At 32.4% G+C, this 17,128-nt stretch overlaps 1 pseudogene; it reads left to right on the top strand.

Moving 5' to 3' along the window:
• LOC109327721 lies at window positions 12,427-13,849 on the top strand (annotated as a pseudogene).

Raw genomic sequence — 17,128 nt, 5'->3', positions numbered from 1 at the left:
AGTGGTATTAGGAGCTAAAACAATCAGCAACATGGTGGCGTCTACGACGGCACAAGAGGCTTCAAGTGGAGAAGCTCACAGTGAAGATCAGTTCGGAAAGATGCAAGGTGAATGTGAAATTGCAAAGAGGGGATGACAACCTTGAATGTGTTTACAATGAATCTTCCCATACTTGATGGGAAGAATTATGATCACTAGATCATTCAGATGAGGGCAATTTTCGGATTTATATTGTGTCTTTAAGTTGTACAAGTTGGGGTTCAACCACTTGATGAGAACTCTACTAAAACACACATATTGGAGTTTAGATAAGCCAAGAAAAAGGATTGCAAGGCAATCTTCCTCAAACATCAGTGTGTGGATCACTGCAAATTTGAAAAAATCTCATCTACATCATCAATCAACGAGGAATGGGATATCTTAGAAAAGTGTTATGCTAGAGGCGTGAAAGTCAAGAAGGTCATATTGCAGATGATGGGGAGACAATATGAATTGATCTAGATGGAAGAGCAAGAAAATGTATTTGATTAATTCACCAGAACTCAAAGTCTAGTCAATCTTATGAGGAGCTGTGGGGAGAAAATACCTGAGCAAGGTATAGTTGAAAATATCCTTAGAACTCTCGCTGCTAAGTTTGATCATGTAATAGTAGCAATTGAGGAATCAAAAGATCTTGAAAACTTCAAGATCGATGAGCAGCAAGGTTCATCGAAAGCTCATGAACAAAGATTCCTAGAGAGTATAAGTGATAGACAATCACAACAAGCTCTTAGTGCTCAATTCAAGAAAAAGAACTTAGGCCACAATGACAAACAGAGAAAGGATAGTGGAATATGGTATGCAGACAAGAGAAAGGAGGCTGAAAGCTCAAAACTGTATAGCTAAGGAATCACTAAAAATAACTCCATCAATCAGAGTTATGATGTTGAATCCAGAAACAACAAGAAAGGGATTAATCCATACAATGGAAAGAAAAAGAAGGACAAAAACAAGATTTCAATGCTTCAATTGCAATAATTGGGGCCACTTTGCATGAGAATGCAAACTAAATAGAGTAAGCAGGAATGCAGAAGCCAGACTTGCCAAGGATGAAGATTCAGATGAAGAATTCCTACTTATAGCAGAAAATGTAGTCTTAGGCTTGGAATTGAGTGATTTTGATGAAGCTTTGGTGGTCACTACAAAATGATCAACAATCCACCTCAGATAGCTAGTACTTAGATACAGGATGTTTAAACCATATGATAGGTCATAAGGAGTGGTTCATGTACCTTGATGATTTTGTGAAGACAAAAGTAAAATTTAATGATGATAGTTTCATCACATCATAATGCATTGGGTAGATTATGATCAAAAGAAGAGATGGCATGGTGTCATACATTTCAAATGTCTTATATGTACCAAAGGTGAAGAACAATCTCATCAGTCTTGGCCAACTACTTAAAAAAGGTACTATAAAAGTATGGAGGACAAAATGATGAGGATCTTCAACAAAATGAGAAGTCTGATCTTGAAAGCTCCACTCTCATACAATAGGACTTTCAAGATTGGAATTCATCTTGGTGATCACAAGTGCTTGGAGACTACAGCAAATGACACTTGGATGTGGTATCAAAGGTATGAACATTTAAATTTCAAAAGCTTAGAATTTTTGAGCAAAGATAGAATGGTAATTGGCTTGCCTAGCATAAAGACACCTACTGAAATATGTGAAGAGTGCCTCACATGCAAGTAAACTAGAAACTCTTTCAAGTCACAGATACCAACTAGATCCACTAAGAAACTAGAAATTTTATATAATAATGTATGTGGACCTCTAGAGGTTCAATCACTTGAAGGAAACAACTATTTTGTGACCTTCAAGGATGACTTTACTAGGAAATTGTAGATCTACTTGATAAAGAGGAAAACTGAAGTATTTGGAAGATTTAAGAGCTTCAAGGTGATTGTAGAGAAGCAATGTGGAATGAAATTGAAGACCTTACAAAGTGATGGAGGGGGGATATATCTCTCATGAATTCAAGTACTTTTATAAAACAAAGGGCATCATTCATGAGGTAGTTGCTCCATATACTCCTCAACATAATGGGACAACAGAAAGGGTGAATATGACAGTTCTTAGCATGGCTAGAAGTATGTTGAAAACTAAGAATCTTCCAAAGAGGTTTTGGGGAGAAGTTGTGGCCACTACAGCCTATATTATCAATAGGAGTCCAACAAAGAGGTTAAAAGGAGTGACACTTAAGGAAACTTGGTCAAGGATCAAGCCAAGTGTGAAACATTTCAGAATATTTGGCTCAATATGCTATAGGCATATTCCTGACATCAAAAGAAAGAAATTGAATGACAAAAGTGAAAAACTAATATTTCTAGAATATCATTCAATAGGGGTATACAAAGTGTTTGATCCAACAACCAATTCTATTTCACACAATAGGGATCTCAAATTTGATGAAACTCAATCCTAGGATTGGAGTACAAGCAATGCAGTCACAAATAGAGTAAGCCAAATGGATATTGGAATTATTCAAAGAACATCAGAAGAGTATACAATTGGAGAAGACAATGTAGATGTTGGTGAAAGACCTCAGAGGAAAAGACACATGCCAACAAGGCTGGGGGACTATGAGGTGTTTTCAGTTACTTCAATCTCATCAGAAGATGACTTGGTGCATATGGCATTACTAGTTGAAATGGAATCAATCACATTTGAACAAGTTGCCAAATAAGATTGTTGGATTGAAGACATGAAGGAAGAGATCATATCTATTGAAAAGAACGGCACATGGGAACTCACAACACTTCCCGAAGGAAAGAAAGTCATATCAGTAAAATGGGTATACAAAGTACAGCTAAAACTAGAGTGAGGCTTGTAATAGCAATTGCAAGCTCACGGAATTGGATCCTATGTCAAATGAATGTAAAATTAGCTTTCATGAATAGTCCACTTGACAAGGAAGTCTTTGTAACACAACCTCTTGGCTTTGAAGTTTCTGGTCAAGAGCAGAAGGTATACAAGTTGAATAAAGCATTCTATGGGTTGAAACAAGCTCTCATGGCATGGAACAAGAGGATATATAGCTTCCTTGCTAAGCAATGACTCCTCAGATGCACAAGTGAGCATGAAATTTATAACAAAGGAACACCTACTAAAGCATCAATAATCATATGCTTGTGTGTGGATGACCTATTGATAACTAGCTGCAAAGAAGTAGATAACATCAAGAGGAAATTGAAACATGAGTTTGAAATGTCTGATTTAGGGGCACTTTCATACTTCCTATGAATTGAGTTTGTGAGGACAACAAGAGGTATACTAATGCACCAGAAAAAGTACACATCTGATATACTCAGGAGGTTCAATATGTTTGAATGTAACTCATCTTCTATACCAGTTGAAACTAGAAATACCCTATGCAAAGAGAAGCAATGAGATCAAGCTATGGACTCTACTCTCTAAAGGCAGATGATAGGATCACTTAGGTATATCTATAATTCCAGACCAGATATAACCTATGTTGTTGGATTGGTTAACATATATATGGAGAATCCTAAACACTCACTTATGATGAGAGTTAAAAGATTCTTTAGATACGTGAAGGGAAGCTTGGATTATGTAGTGTTCTTCTCTGCCAACAATGACAAGAACGCATTAACCATATATGGTTATACTGATGCAGATTGGTGTGGTGACAAGGATGATAGAAAAAGCACCACTAGTTACTTGTTTAAGCTTGATCAAGCCACTGTGAGCTAGAGTTCAAAGAAGCAGAAAGTATTGGCTCTTTCATCATATGAGGTAGAATATATTGCAGCTTGTTTAGATGGATGTCAAGTTGTGGCTGCAATCTTTACTCAAAGAAATGGGACTACACACTGCAGATTACATGCTACTTTATGTAAATAACAAGTGATCTATCAACTTGACCAAGAATCCCATAGCTCATAGACGTAGCAAACACATAGAGACAAAGTATCACTTTCTAAGAGATCAAGTAGACAAATGAAATTTGAAGTTGGAACACTGCAAACCAGAGGAGCAACTTGCTGAAGCTTTAACTAAAGCATTGAAGAAGGATGTTTTCGAAAAACAAAGAAGGCAACTACAAATTGTTATTCTCACTATGATAAGGTTATTTGTGGGTTATATTGTTTTGATGATACATATGTTGGAAACTGTAGTAACAAGTTTTGTTTGATAAATAAAACAATGTAATAAATAATTAGTATAATGATCATGTTTTGGTGATAAAAGTTTGATATTATGTTACAAAAAAAATAAGGAATCTATTATTTGATTACCAAATTATGAGTATTTTTTAAATTTAACTTTTGATTGATGTATTTTATTAATAAGAAATGATGTATTTTAAATTGCGGTTGTGGTTGTAGTTACGGTTATTGTGATTGCGGACAATACAGATTTCAGCTATTATATGTAAATTATTTTGTGAGAAAAAATATTTTTGAAATTCATGTTGTCTCATGCGGATTGATTCGGTTGCATTGCGGCATGATGTCTCATGGTGTGATGTGGTTGCGGCGATCACTACAACCACAATATTACGACCGCATCACATGATGTGGTCCACAATTGTATCACTGATCCAGATTTAGATTTGGTGAGATTTAGAAATTTTGATTATGATGGAAGCATTTAGAATCAAGCAATATAGAGAGAGGAATAGCATCATGTGATTTTCTCCTTCTGATGATTAATTAGTTTCTTTTGATTTTTTGTTGGGTATCTCATGATATAGTAATGAGATTAATCCTCAAGTTGCGATGGTGGTTACTATAGTTAGTAATTTATGATTCAACAATGAGTAAAGCTCCAATTAGATAACGAGTAGGCAAAAGATGACGAAATATAGGATGATGTTGTGAAAGAAGTTGTATATAGTAGGACAGAGAAGGCAAGCACATGCATTTTCGAGACCTTCAGTTTTTTAGGGAGCTCTAGTTTTAGAATGACTAAAAATGAAAATTGAGTGTTGTTATGTTATGGTATTTAGATTTACAAATAATTATCTTATATGATTTACTTAATTGCATTTGAATTTATCTATGGTTTATGTTTATTTATTGTGATTTTAAGCATTTTCCCTTTTCTACAAGATTTTAAGCATTTGACATTGCGTGATATGTCTTAAACATGATATGCATTTCTTGCTTAAATAGGCCAGACATTGAATGTGATAGTAGGGAACCAAGTGGAAATTGGTGTAAATACATGCATTGTGTAATACCCCAGCCTTGACATGCGACCCTAAGGTCCATGAATTTACTGAGTGTGCCACCTATTAAGCTTAAATACTGTAGCTTAGTGGTAGTGACTCAATGGAATCAATGACTATAAGTCCCTGAGGTCATGAGTTCGAGTCGCGGAGGCTCCCTTTAGGGGGAATAAAATACTGCAGGGGGTATTTAAGCTTAATAGGTGTCACGCTTAGTAAATTCATGGTCCTTATGGTCGCATATCAAGGTTAGGGTGTTACACATTGATCGAGGGAAGTTAGTGGCTTGGTGGCTTTTATTGTTTTATTTTCAGATTAATCATGTTTTAAAATGGGTTCTTGCCTTCTATGTAACTACACCAAAATTTGCATTTTGTGGAGGTTTTTGTGTGGATGTTATAGAAACCTCCACAAATATATCAAAGAGGCGGGCCAAGAAAATAACAAAATGGATAATGGAGGTTTTTATTTAATTAGTGGAGATTTTCAACCTTCACTGTCAATTACTCATTCAACTATCTATATAATAATGCAAAGGACTGTTGATATTACAAAAATATATATCATCTATGATTAACAACTAACATTTTACTAGATTAATTGTGTCATTTTGAAAGTCCACAAAAGAAGGTTTGAATTTTCAAATCCTAGATATGAATGGATTACATATGTATATTAGTACATTTGTTGGACGATGGATTTTCATTTGTTTCTCTAGGCACATCTCTCCACTCATCAAAATCATCTTTCTCTCTCTCTTCTACGTTACTGAAAATTCATCATTCATTTCTTTCTTCTTTCAAACATATCAAACTTATCTCTATCTTCTCTTCTTTATTCATCAAAATATCATCTCTCTCTTCTCTTCTTTCTTCATCAAAATTACATCTCTCTTCTTTCTCCATTCAGTTGTTGTTTAAGATATTGTGTTTTAACTCCATTTAGTGATTTCATGCGTTTTCCTTTTTCTGCAGGATTTTAAAATTTTGACCTTCTCTGATTTGTGTTAAACATGATATGCATTTCTTGCTTAAATAGGTCAGACATTGAATGTGATAGTAGGGAACCAGGTTAAAATTGGTGCAAATACATGTATTGATCGAACCAGGTTAGTGGCTTGGTGGCTTTTATAGTTATATTTTCAGATTAATCATGTTTCAAAATGGGTTCAAGCCTTATATGTCACCACCAAAATTTGCATTTTGTGGAGAATTTTGTGTGGATGTAAATGAAACCTCTAGAAATAAATAAAACAGGCGAGCCAAGAAATTAACTACATGGACAATGGAGGTTTTTATTTAGTTCAACCTCCAATATCAATGTCTCATTCTACTATCTATATAATAATGCAAAAGCCTGGTGGTATTACAAAAATAGATATCATCTATGATTAACACCTAACATTTTACGAGTTTAATTGTGTCATTTTGAAAGACCTCAAAAGATGGTTTGAATTTTGAAATCCTAGACGTGAATGGTTTACACGTATATATTAGTACATTTTTTGGATGATGGATTTTCATTTGTTTATCTGGCCACATCTCTTCACTTATCAAACTCATCTCTCACTTCTATGTTACGGAAAAGTCATCTTTCTTTTTCTTCTTCTCTCAAACTCATCTATCTCTTCTCTTCTTTCTTCATCAAATTCTTATCTATCTCTTCTCTTCTTTCTTCATCAAATTCGCATCTCTCTCTTCTTTCTCGATTTAGCAGTTATTTAAGATGTTGTGTTTTAACTCCATTTAGTGATTTTAAGCATTTTCCTTTTTTGCAGGATTTTAAGCATTTGACCATGCTTGATTTGTCTGAAACATGATATGCATTTCTTGCTTAAATATGTGAGACATTGACAATGATAGTAGGGAACCAGGTGGAAATTGGTGCAAGTACATGGATTGGTCGAGGCAGGTTAGTGACTTGGTGGCTTTTATTGTTTTATTTTCAGATTAATCGTGTTCTAAATTGGGTTCTAGCCTTTTATGTCACTACACCAAATTTTGCATTTCGCTGAGGTTTTTGTGTGGATGTTATTGAAACCTCCACAAATAAATCAAACAGGCGAGCCAGGAAAACTAAATAAATGGTGGAGGTTTTTTATTTTATTAGTGGAGGTTTTCAACCTCCACTATCAATTTCCCATTCTACTATCTATATAATAATGCAAATGGCTAGTGGTATTACAAAAATAGATATCATCTATGACTAACACCCAACATTTTTTCTGGCCACATCTCTCCACTCATCAAACTCTTTTTTCTCTCTCTCTTCTAAGTTACTGAAAAAGTCATCTTTCTTTTCTTTCTTCTTGCATTGATCGAGGCAGGTTAGGGGCTTGGTGGCTTTTATTGTTTAATTTTCATATTAATCATGTTTTAAAATGAGTTCTAGCCTTCTATGTCACTACACCAAATTTTGCTTTTTGTGGAGTTTTTGTGTGGATGTTACTGAAACGTCCACAAATAATTGAAACACGCGGGAAAGGAAATTAACTAAATGAACAACGGAGGTTTATATTTAGTTAGTGGAGGTTTCCTCCACTATTAATTCTCATTCTACTATCAATATAATAATGCAAAGGGCTGGTGGTATTATAAAAATAAATATCATATATGATTAACACCTAGCCTTTTACGAGGTTAATTTTGTCCTTTTGAAAGGCCTCAAAAGATTATTTGAATTTTGAAATCCTAGACATGAATGGTTTACATGTGTATATTATTAAATTTGTTGGACATTGGATTTTTATTTGTTTCTCTGGCCACATCTCTCCACTCATCAAACTCATCTCTTTCTATCTTCTATGTTACTGAAAAAGTCATATTTCTTTTCTCTTATTTCTTCTCTCAAATATATCAAACTCACCTCTCTCTTCTCTTCTTTCTTCATCAAAGTCCCATCTCTCTCTTCCCTTCTTTCTTCATCAAAATCGCATATCTCTCTTCTTTATCCATTTAGTCGTTGTTTAAGATGTTGTGTTTTAAGTTCATTTAGTGATTTTAAGCATTTTCCTTTTTCTGCATGATTTTAAGCATTTGACCTTGCATTATTTACCTTAAACAGGATATGCATTTCTTACTTAAATATGTCACACATTGAATATGATTGTAGGGAACCAGTTGGAAATTGGTGCAAATATATGCATTGATCGAGGCAGGTTAGTGAGTTGGTGGATTTTATTGTTTTATTTTCAGATTAATCATATTTTAAAATGGGTTCTAGCCTTCTATGTCACTACACCAAATTTTGCATTTTGTGGAGGTTTTTGTGTGGATGTTATTAAAACCTCCACAAATAAATCAAACAGGCGGGCCAAGAAATTAACTAAACGGATAGTGGAGGTTTTTATTTATTAGTGGAGGTTTTCAACCTTCACTATCAATTTCCCATTCTACTATCTATATATTAAAATTTAAAGGGTTGGTGGTATAACAAAAATATATATCATCTATGATTAACACCTCGGTTTTCCCGAGATTAATTGTGTCAATTTGAAAGTCCACAAAAAATGGTTTGAATTTTGAAACCCTAGACATGAATGGTTTACACGTATATATTAGTACATTTGTTGGACGGTGGATTTTCATTTGTTTCTTTGACCACATCTCTCCAATCACCAAACTCATCTCTCTCTCCTCTATGTTACTGAAAAGTCATCTTTCTTTTCTTTCTTCTCTCAAACTCATCTTTCTATTCTCTTCTTTCTTCCTCAAGATTTCTTCGCTCTTTTCTCTTCTTTCGTCATTAAAATCACATATCTCTCTTCTTTCTCCATTTAGTTGTTGTTTAAGATATTGTGTTTTAACTCCATTTAGTGATTTTAAGCATTTTCCTTTTTATGCAGGATTTTAAGCATTTGACCTTGCCTGATTTGTCTTAAACATGATATGCATTTGTTGCTTTAATATGTCTAACATTGAATGTGATTATAGGGAATCGGGTGGAAATTGGTGCAAATACATGCATTGATCGATGCAGGTTAGTGGCTTGGTGGCTTTTATTGTTTTATTTTCATATTAATCATGTTTTAAAATGGTTCTAGCCTTATATGTCATTACACCAAATTTTGCATTTTTGTAGGCTTTTGTGGGGATGTTATTGAAACCTTCTCAAATAAATTATACAGACGGGCCAGGAAATTAACTAAATGGATAATAGAGGATTTTATTTCATTAGTGGATATTAATTTCCCTTTACAAAACCTAATGAGCAAACTCCAATACGCAGCAAACCTAATATGTGGACTCTGATTCTTCCATTTCATACGCAACAAACCTACTCCTCGCCGTTAATCTACATGTCGGTGACCTCCATCTTTGATTTTACGGCACTACTTTGGTACATACTCGTTCTCTATTATTCTTCGATTTAATATTTTCTATTTGTTTCCCGAAATAGTCAGTGATAACCGACACTATTAATTTCTCTTTCGATTTTATATCTTCTTCTCTTTGTAATCATACATTATTATCTATCACTCTTTCAATTCCATACCCTTCAACCTTATGTGGTTTCCATTTAGGTACGCGCATTAAATAATAGTAGTAATACTTCAATTAAAAACTATACATATTTTCTTAATATTAAGAAAAGATTAGATGTGAAATTTAAGTATTTTGAAGTTTGACTTATTTATGTCCTGAATGGTAGTTTAGGAATGAAGGTTTACCATTACGTATATTGTTTATCAGGGATAGTCGAATAGCTTTCTGCAATTTGTGACTGGAACATCGAAGGTGGGTTCAAATTGTTATCCATAAAGATTTCAGTCACGTGTTTGATATTTGTTCTTTAACCATCTGTATGTCTTACATATTCACATATATTCATACATGCTTGATATATATATATTGCATAGTCAATTTATTGTCTGCAATAAATTTTATCAAAGTTATCTTATAGCTAGTTAGCAGTGTGTGGTGCCATTATTTGATCTCACTTGCCATGATTTGCTTTGGATCAATCTATAGAAGGATTTTAAATCAAAGTTCTAGGATTGATTCAATGTAATGGTCGTAAGTCCTAACTTGTGAGTGTTTATAGATCTGAACCTTTACCTTCTGAAAATGCCAAACAGAATTCTACAAGAAACGGATACAGAGTAATGTAAGAACAAATGGCGAGCATATCAGCGGAAGTAGCCTTATGTATGTTGTCTGCTATCTTGCGATATGTCATTTGTATTAATTCTACTAAGAATTGAGGTCCATATGGAGAGGGAGATTTGGACCCCTCAGCATCGATTTATTGGAATGAAAAACTATTGAATGAAGCTCTTTTGGCCTTCCATGTGGTGGCCAAATATGTTTGCTGATGTTACTTCTAGCTTACTTTCTTACTTTTTTTCTGGAAGTCTAGTTGATCTTCCATTTAGGTTTTATTTTTTTACCTTTTATGATCCTTTCTAAAATATAAACATGACTGAATGATAGAATAAGTTTATTTACTTTGGTTGGGTTTTTTCATGCTTCCTCATGCTATGAAACAATTCTCACCGTTTTTGGAGTAAAGTTAGAATTTTGCTTGATTTGATGTCTCCTGAATGTGTTGGTAGTTTTATAGATGCAGAAATTTTAAGTTCTAGGAGAAAAAATATATTATTATGTAGTGCTAAAAATATTACTTTCTCTATACTATATATAAAGTCAAAACATATTCTAACTACTTAAATGACATAATTTTCACTTACTTATTTTGCCATTATAATTAATAATTATTACAATATTTTTTCATACAATAAAGAATATAAATGGAGGTTAGAGGAGATTATATTCACTAAATATATGAAACTACCGATGCGTTTTTTAATAATATCACAATTCATTTTTATATTTTTATCAAAAAATTATAATATTATGTAAAAAAAAAGTGATATAATTCTCTAAACAAAAATATATCAAATTAATTGTTAAATACTAAAAAATTAGAATATGGGTCAATAGAAAAAGTGACTACCACCACTCTATTACTAATTAGGCGAATTCTATAATTGTCAAGAGTAAGATCTTATGAGTCATACTCCCCTATATTTCGAGTTACAATAACAAGAAAACAAGTATTTTGAGGAATATAATTCTTAAGTAAATCAATTTAGCCATTGTAGTTCCCGTGAAACTTCTACTTAAGATCCACCAATCATAGCATAACGTCCCTTAGTTGAAACTGATTTTTCACTAGTTTAAATCAGTGTTATTAATACTGTATTAGTCATTAAATCGATTAGGATATTGGTATAGTGATTCAACTAATGATTCACTAATTAAACTGTATATCAACGAAATTAGATATACATATATAATATATTAATATTAATTTGAAAAATAAATAAAAAACCAATATATTTTTTTATTTTCATTAAAAAATTAATTTTAAATAAAAACTGACTAGTATGACCGGTACGGGTCAATTGAAAACCGAACAGTATGACCGGTTTTGACCGGTTTTAGTCGGTTTTGACCGGTTTTAGTCAGTTTTGACCGGTTTTGACTAGTTTTAGCCGGTTTTGACCGGTATAATTGCATGACTGGTATAATTATTGTACCATACTGGTATCGGGACTGGTTCGTTGGTTTACCAGTTCAACCGGCTGGTATGAAACAATTTTAACAACACTAGTTTAAATGTCAATTACACTAAATGCATTTAGCATTGACTTTGTTGCACCATCAATTTTATTGTTCTTTTTCCATAATGTGGTTGCTTCCCCTCTGGTTACCTTGTTGAACTTGTTTGTTTTTCTACAAATAAACAAGCCAGACATCAAATACACAAGTTTGCAAACAACTATAAGGTGATACTACCATGTTCGTTCCCTAAGTATAACATTATAATATGTAGTTTTGTGTGGATTAAGTGAGAAGACGATGACTTTGATATTAGATTTGTTGTGAGATGCATTTGAAGAAGTGAAGTTGTCTCCTTCTGTTTATGAGTCAAAGAAAGTCATTAACAAACTTGGTCTTAACTACAACAAGATAGATGCATGTCCAAATGACTGTATGTTATAGTTTAGAAAACTTCGCTCTTTCTTGAATACACTATGTAGTTATTATCATACTTTCTCAGAGGTAATTGTTTTACATAATTAATGATATTATTATTTCCTTTCCTTTATGAAGTTACTTATTATGTCATATTATTATCTAATTGTTTTTATCTCATTTTCTATTTTTCACATGAATATAAAGACATGCCAAAAGTGAAGCGTTTTCAGAATCCATTAAAATCAGCACCTGAATCACAATGTGTTGAATCTCCAATAGAAGATCCAACTCATTCTTCACCAACAATAAATCATACAGACCCTTCACCATTAGTTCAAGCCCCTTCACAAGTGACACATCACAGTGCACCACCAGTACATTCCTTATAAGCTCCTAATGTGTCAACTCCGAAAGTCTCAAAAGAAGTTGAAACATTGACAGATTGTGTTGGACGTGAGTGTACACATTATTGGGTTGTCGAGACAATAGGTACAATTTTTATGTGTACTTCGTATTTATAATAATAATAGGCTTATTATTTCTGCATCATGTTTACTTCGTATTTATTGTAGAGGGGTTAATGGTTGTTTAAAGCTTCAAAGTCTATCAAATTAATAACATTTACACAGAATACAATCTAGCTACTTGGTTTATATTTATATGTAAAATTGATATTGACAAATTCATGTCACTTTTTGGAAGCATCGCTTTTGTTTTAGAACTAGTGAACGCATTTCTAGACGATATTGTAAACTAAGTCTTGGGAGAAAATGGTGTGCTAGTAGGCAAAGATTATGGGATGAGTTCTCTAATCCAACCAAGACTAGAGATGAAATCATAAGAAATGTTCCAATTGGCATAGACAAAGATCAATAGAATCGTTTTGTTCACTATCCTCTGAGACCATCAACAATGGTATATAAATTGTCATTACTTTGATTATTTGAATTTTGCTATAACTATTTATTTGATTACTGTGTGAATGTGTAATTGTTTTTCATAGGAACTTTGTAGGAACAACAAAGAAATTCAAAAGAAGCAAGTAATTCTACATACTACTGGTTCTAAGCCTAATTCAAGAAGAGGACGTGAGATGGTAGTGACATTATGATGTTACTATTTATTTATTTAGACTTTGCATTTATTACTTTTTATTTATTTAGAAAAACTCAATTTTGAATTAAGTTTTCTATATTTTAGATGGTAAATGGGAAGACACTAGGTCGTGGAAACTTATATGTTGACACTCATAAAAGGAAGGATAGAACATTTTAAATGAAGCGGCAAGGAATGTAGCGGTAGGTTCAATCTAATTAAGTAATCTTGTTTGCATGCAATGAATTTTAATCTTCAAGTTTTTACAATGGATAACATTTTTGCATGCATGTAGGAACAAATTCGAGGGGTTTTGACTCAAACCAACGTTGATGAATCCGAAACTTCTCCTCATGATTCAGTTGGTAGAGTGATGGGACCAGATCACTCTGGGAGAGTGCTAACCATGGGCATGGGAGCAATTCCTATGAATACATATAGCAATACTAGACTTTGAGTTTCTGATTTGAGCCACTCTTCATCATTTATTGCCGCATTTTCATCTTCTAACGATTAGCGAGAGAGATGCATCAATTTGGAATCATCATTTAAGTCCTACATCTTAATAAAAGAAAGAGGGTCCCTGAAATATTGGCTAACTTATTTGCACATGTATATGCAAGTATCATTATTATATTCAGTATTTTGTTTGTTTGATTTTCCTGATTTGAATATAATGAAATTTGGTTCTATTTATATTATTAGTTCTGGCACTAGATGCAAACATGAAGATAAAGTTCATTATAAGCACAAAAGTACCTGGATACAAATAATCAGCAGCAATACATTATTAAACTTTAAACAACATATTATCTCCTATTTATATACCAATTAGACAGTATTTGATTTGTAGTGTTTGGTTCATATAATATTGCACTGTTTGGTTCATATAATATTGTAATGTTTGATTCTATGGAATATATAATTAGACAGTGATTAATTTCCAGTGTTTGGTTCATATAATATTACAGTGTTTGGTTCATAGAAAATTGATAAAATTAAAGTAAATCCAGGCTTGTGTGCTACAACAATTGTAAGGTGTGAATATCATCTATAGAAATGTATTACTCAAGTGTGCATAATCATAGGACATGCAATATTATATGAACCAAATATATATATAATGATGCGGTAATTATTAATGTTTTTTTTATTGTTCCAACTAAATGTTTTCATTTTATTACTTCAGAAAAATGATGATGCAAGTATGTCTAATACACCTTTTGGTGCAAGAGGATCATCTGGAGTCAGCAACATTTAGGATTTATGTTATGTATATTGTTTTTAAAGTGTCATATGAGAATACTTTTAGTTTTTTGAGATTTTATGTATTTGAATTTATAATGAATGATGAATTTTAATTTTTTCAACTATGTTACGTTATCTTGGTTATTTGCAATGAAACTTTATTACTGTTAAGAACATTTATATTTAGTATTGTATATTTAAATAATAATTATAAATTAATGAGATTAAAGTTGTGAAAATTATGAAATTAATTTGAGGTTAAAATCCTCTAGAAACATATAATAGTCACCTCTTTTAGTATGCCTCTATATGTTATTTCGAGTTGTGAAGGTTGAAATTCTCCACAACTAACCTTCTCAAATAGTGGAGGTTTAAAGCCTTCATGATAAACATTACAAAGACCTCCTCAAATAGTGGACGTAGTGGAGGTTAAAAACATTCACAAACATTGGAGGTTAAAAACTTCCACAAATAAACTGCTACAAATGTATAGATACCATAGGTTTTTTAAAACCTTCACAAAACGCTTCTAGAAGTCATAACTATGGAGGTTTTTGAAACCTCCGCTAGTTATATTGTGGAGGTTAAAAACCTCCGCTAATCGCAAAAAAATAACCTCCACTAAATACAAAATTTATTGGTGTTTGTTGATATTTACTTTGAACTAGTGTGAGCTTTCTTACTACTTAGACCTTTTGGTTATACTGCTAGAGAGATGCAGTTATTGGGGACAATACGAAAATAGATAATTTAGTTCAGGTTAATATTCATTTTTTTTTCATAATTGATGAAGACTTTGAGATTTGTTGTTTGGTTGTGATAGGTTTGGCAGATTGATCATAATGTAGTAATTGGGAAGAATTGTATGCTATGCGGAAAAGTTGGGATTGTAGGTTCAGCAACGTACGTTAAATCTATTCACTCTGATTTCACAGTTATTTTTTTATATTGATCTATCTAGTCTTCAAATGCATATTATAACTAAATTTCTTGTTGAAGCTTTTCAATTTCTCATGAGTTTCAACTTTGTCTGGTATGATCAGCATAAGAGATTATGTCACCATAGGTGGAAGGGTAAAAGTGCGAGATCATGCATCTATTGCACCAAAGATATGTTTTTTTATTTACCCATAAAAAGGTTAAAATTGTCATTATTTAACTTCCTTATATGGTGGTATTACGAAAATGCCTATCTTCTATTATTCACACCTGATATTTTAAGGGGTTAATTGTGTCATTTTGAAGACCTCAAAAGATGGTTTGGATTTTGAAATCCTAGACATTGTATGGTTTACCCGTGTACATTAGTACATTTGTTTGATGATGGATTTTCCTTTTGTGTCACCTCTCCACTCATCAAACTCATATCTTTCTCTCTTCTATGTTACGGAAAATGCATCTCTCTCTTCTATGTTACGGAAAATGCATCTCTCTCTTCTTTCTTCATCTCAAACTCATCTCTCTTCTTTCTCCAAGCAAAACGAAAATTGGATTCGTGATAAAGAAAATATCAAATTAAGTAACGCAATATAGTTGTTGTTTAAGATGTTGTGCTTTAACTCCATTTATTGATTTTAAGCATTTTTCTTTTTCTGCAGACAATTTTTCATCTCTTGTGGTTCTAGCAGCTGTCATGGGTGCTCTCACTTATGGTTACATGTGGTGAAAGATAGCATCCATTTGGGTTCTTTTGTTAGTTTAATTGGTTTAGGGCTACCATTTTATTTTGCTTTTACCAGTATTTTTTTGTTTCAAAGTTTTCCCTCATTTAAGGCTTGCAAATTGATATTAATTTTTTCAGTTTTCCAGAATTCAGTTTATTGATTATATTCATTTAATTTTCCCTCATTTAAAGCTTGCAAATAGTTGGTTTCTTAAATGAATTTTGAATACTCTCCATAAATATTAAATACATTTTAATTTTTCCTAAAATAAAAAATTGTAATATGACAATATTAAAATTTCTGAACCTAGACATGTGGGAGTTCCAATACTTTTGAATACTCTATTTTTCAATTACAAGATATGAAAATGAAGCACGAATAAAAACATCTATAAAGAGGCTTTAAAAACCATTTTTTAACTTCATGGTAATGTCAATTACTTGGGGTCGGAGTCGTCATATTAATAAATGAAATTCAATAATAATTTGCATGAACACACACATTATATATTTATGCTACTTTTTCAATACAAATTACTTATTATTCGTTCTTATCTTAATTTTAGATGTACAGTATACTTTACTTCTATTATTTACTAAGATTTATAAATTATCTGCACATGTTGAGCTTAACTAATTTAATTTCTGACATGGTCATGTTATAGTTAAGCTAAATATTAGGATAGGCTAAAAATAAAGTGTGCATCAAAAATTTTAAGTTAAGTATAAATAAGCTAAAGTCATTTTCACCTGACTCTAATCAACACCCTCACATAGAGAAGAAAAATCATTTTAGTCATTCTGCTATATTATTTCTATGCTACATTTTAAACAATATTTCATTTATTGCAAATGTACTTCTCTTGTATTATTACTCTGCCACCAACTTTTTTAAAATTTCA

This window comes from Lupinus angustifolius, chromosome LG15 (genome assembly GCF_001865875.1).
Source record: "Lupinus angustifolius cultivar Tanjil chromosome LG15, LupAngTanjil_v1.0, whole genome shotgun sequence".
Lineage (NCBI taxonomy): Eukaryota > Viridiplantae > Streptophyta > Magnoliopsida > Fabales > Fabaceae > Lupinus > Lupinus angustifolius.
This window is presented reverse-complemented; position numbering and strand designations above follow the sequence as displayed.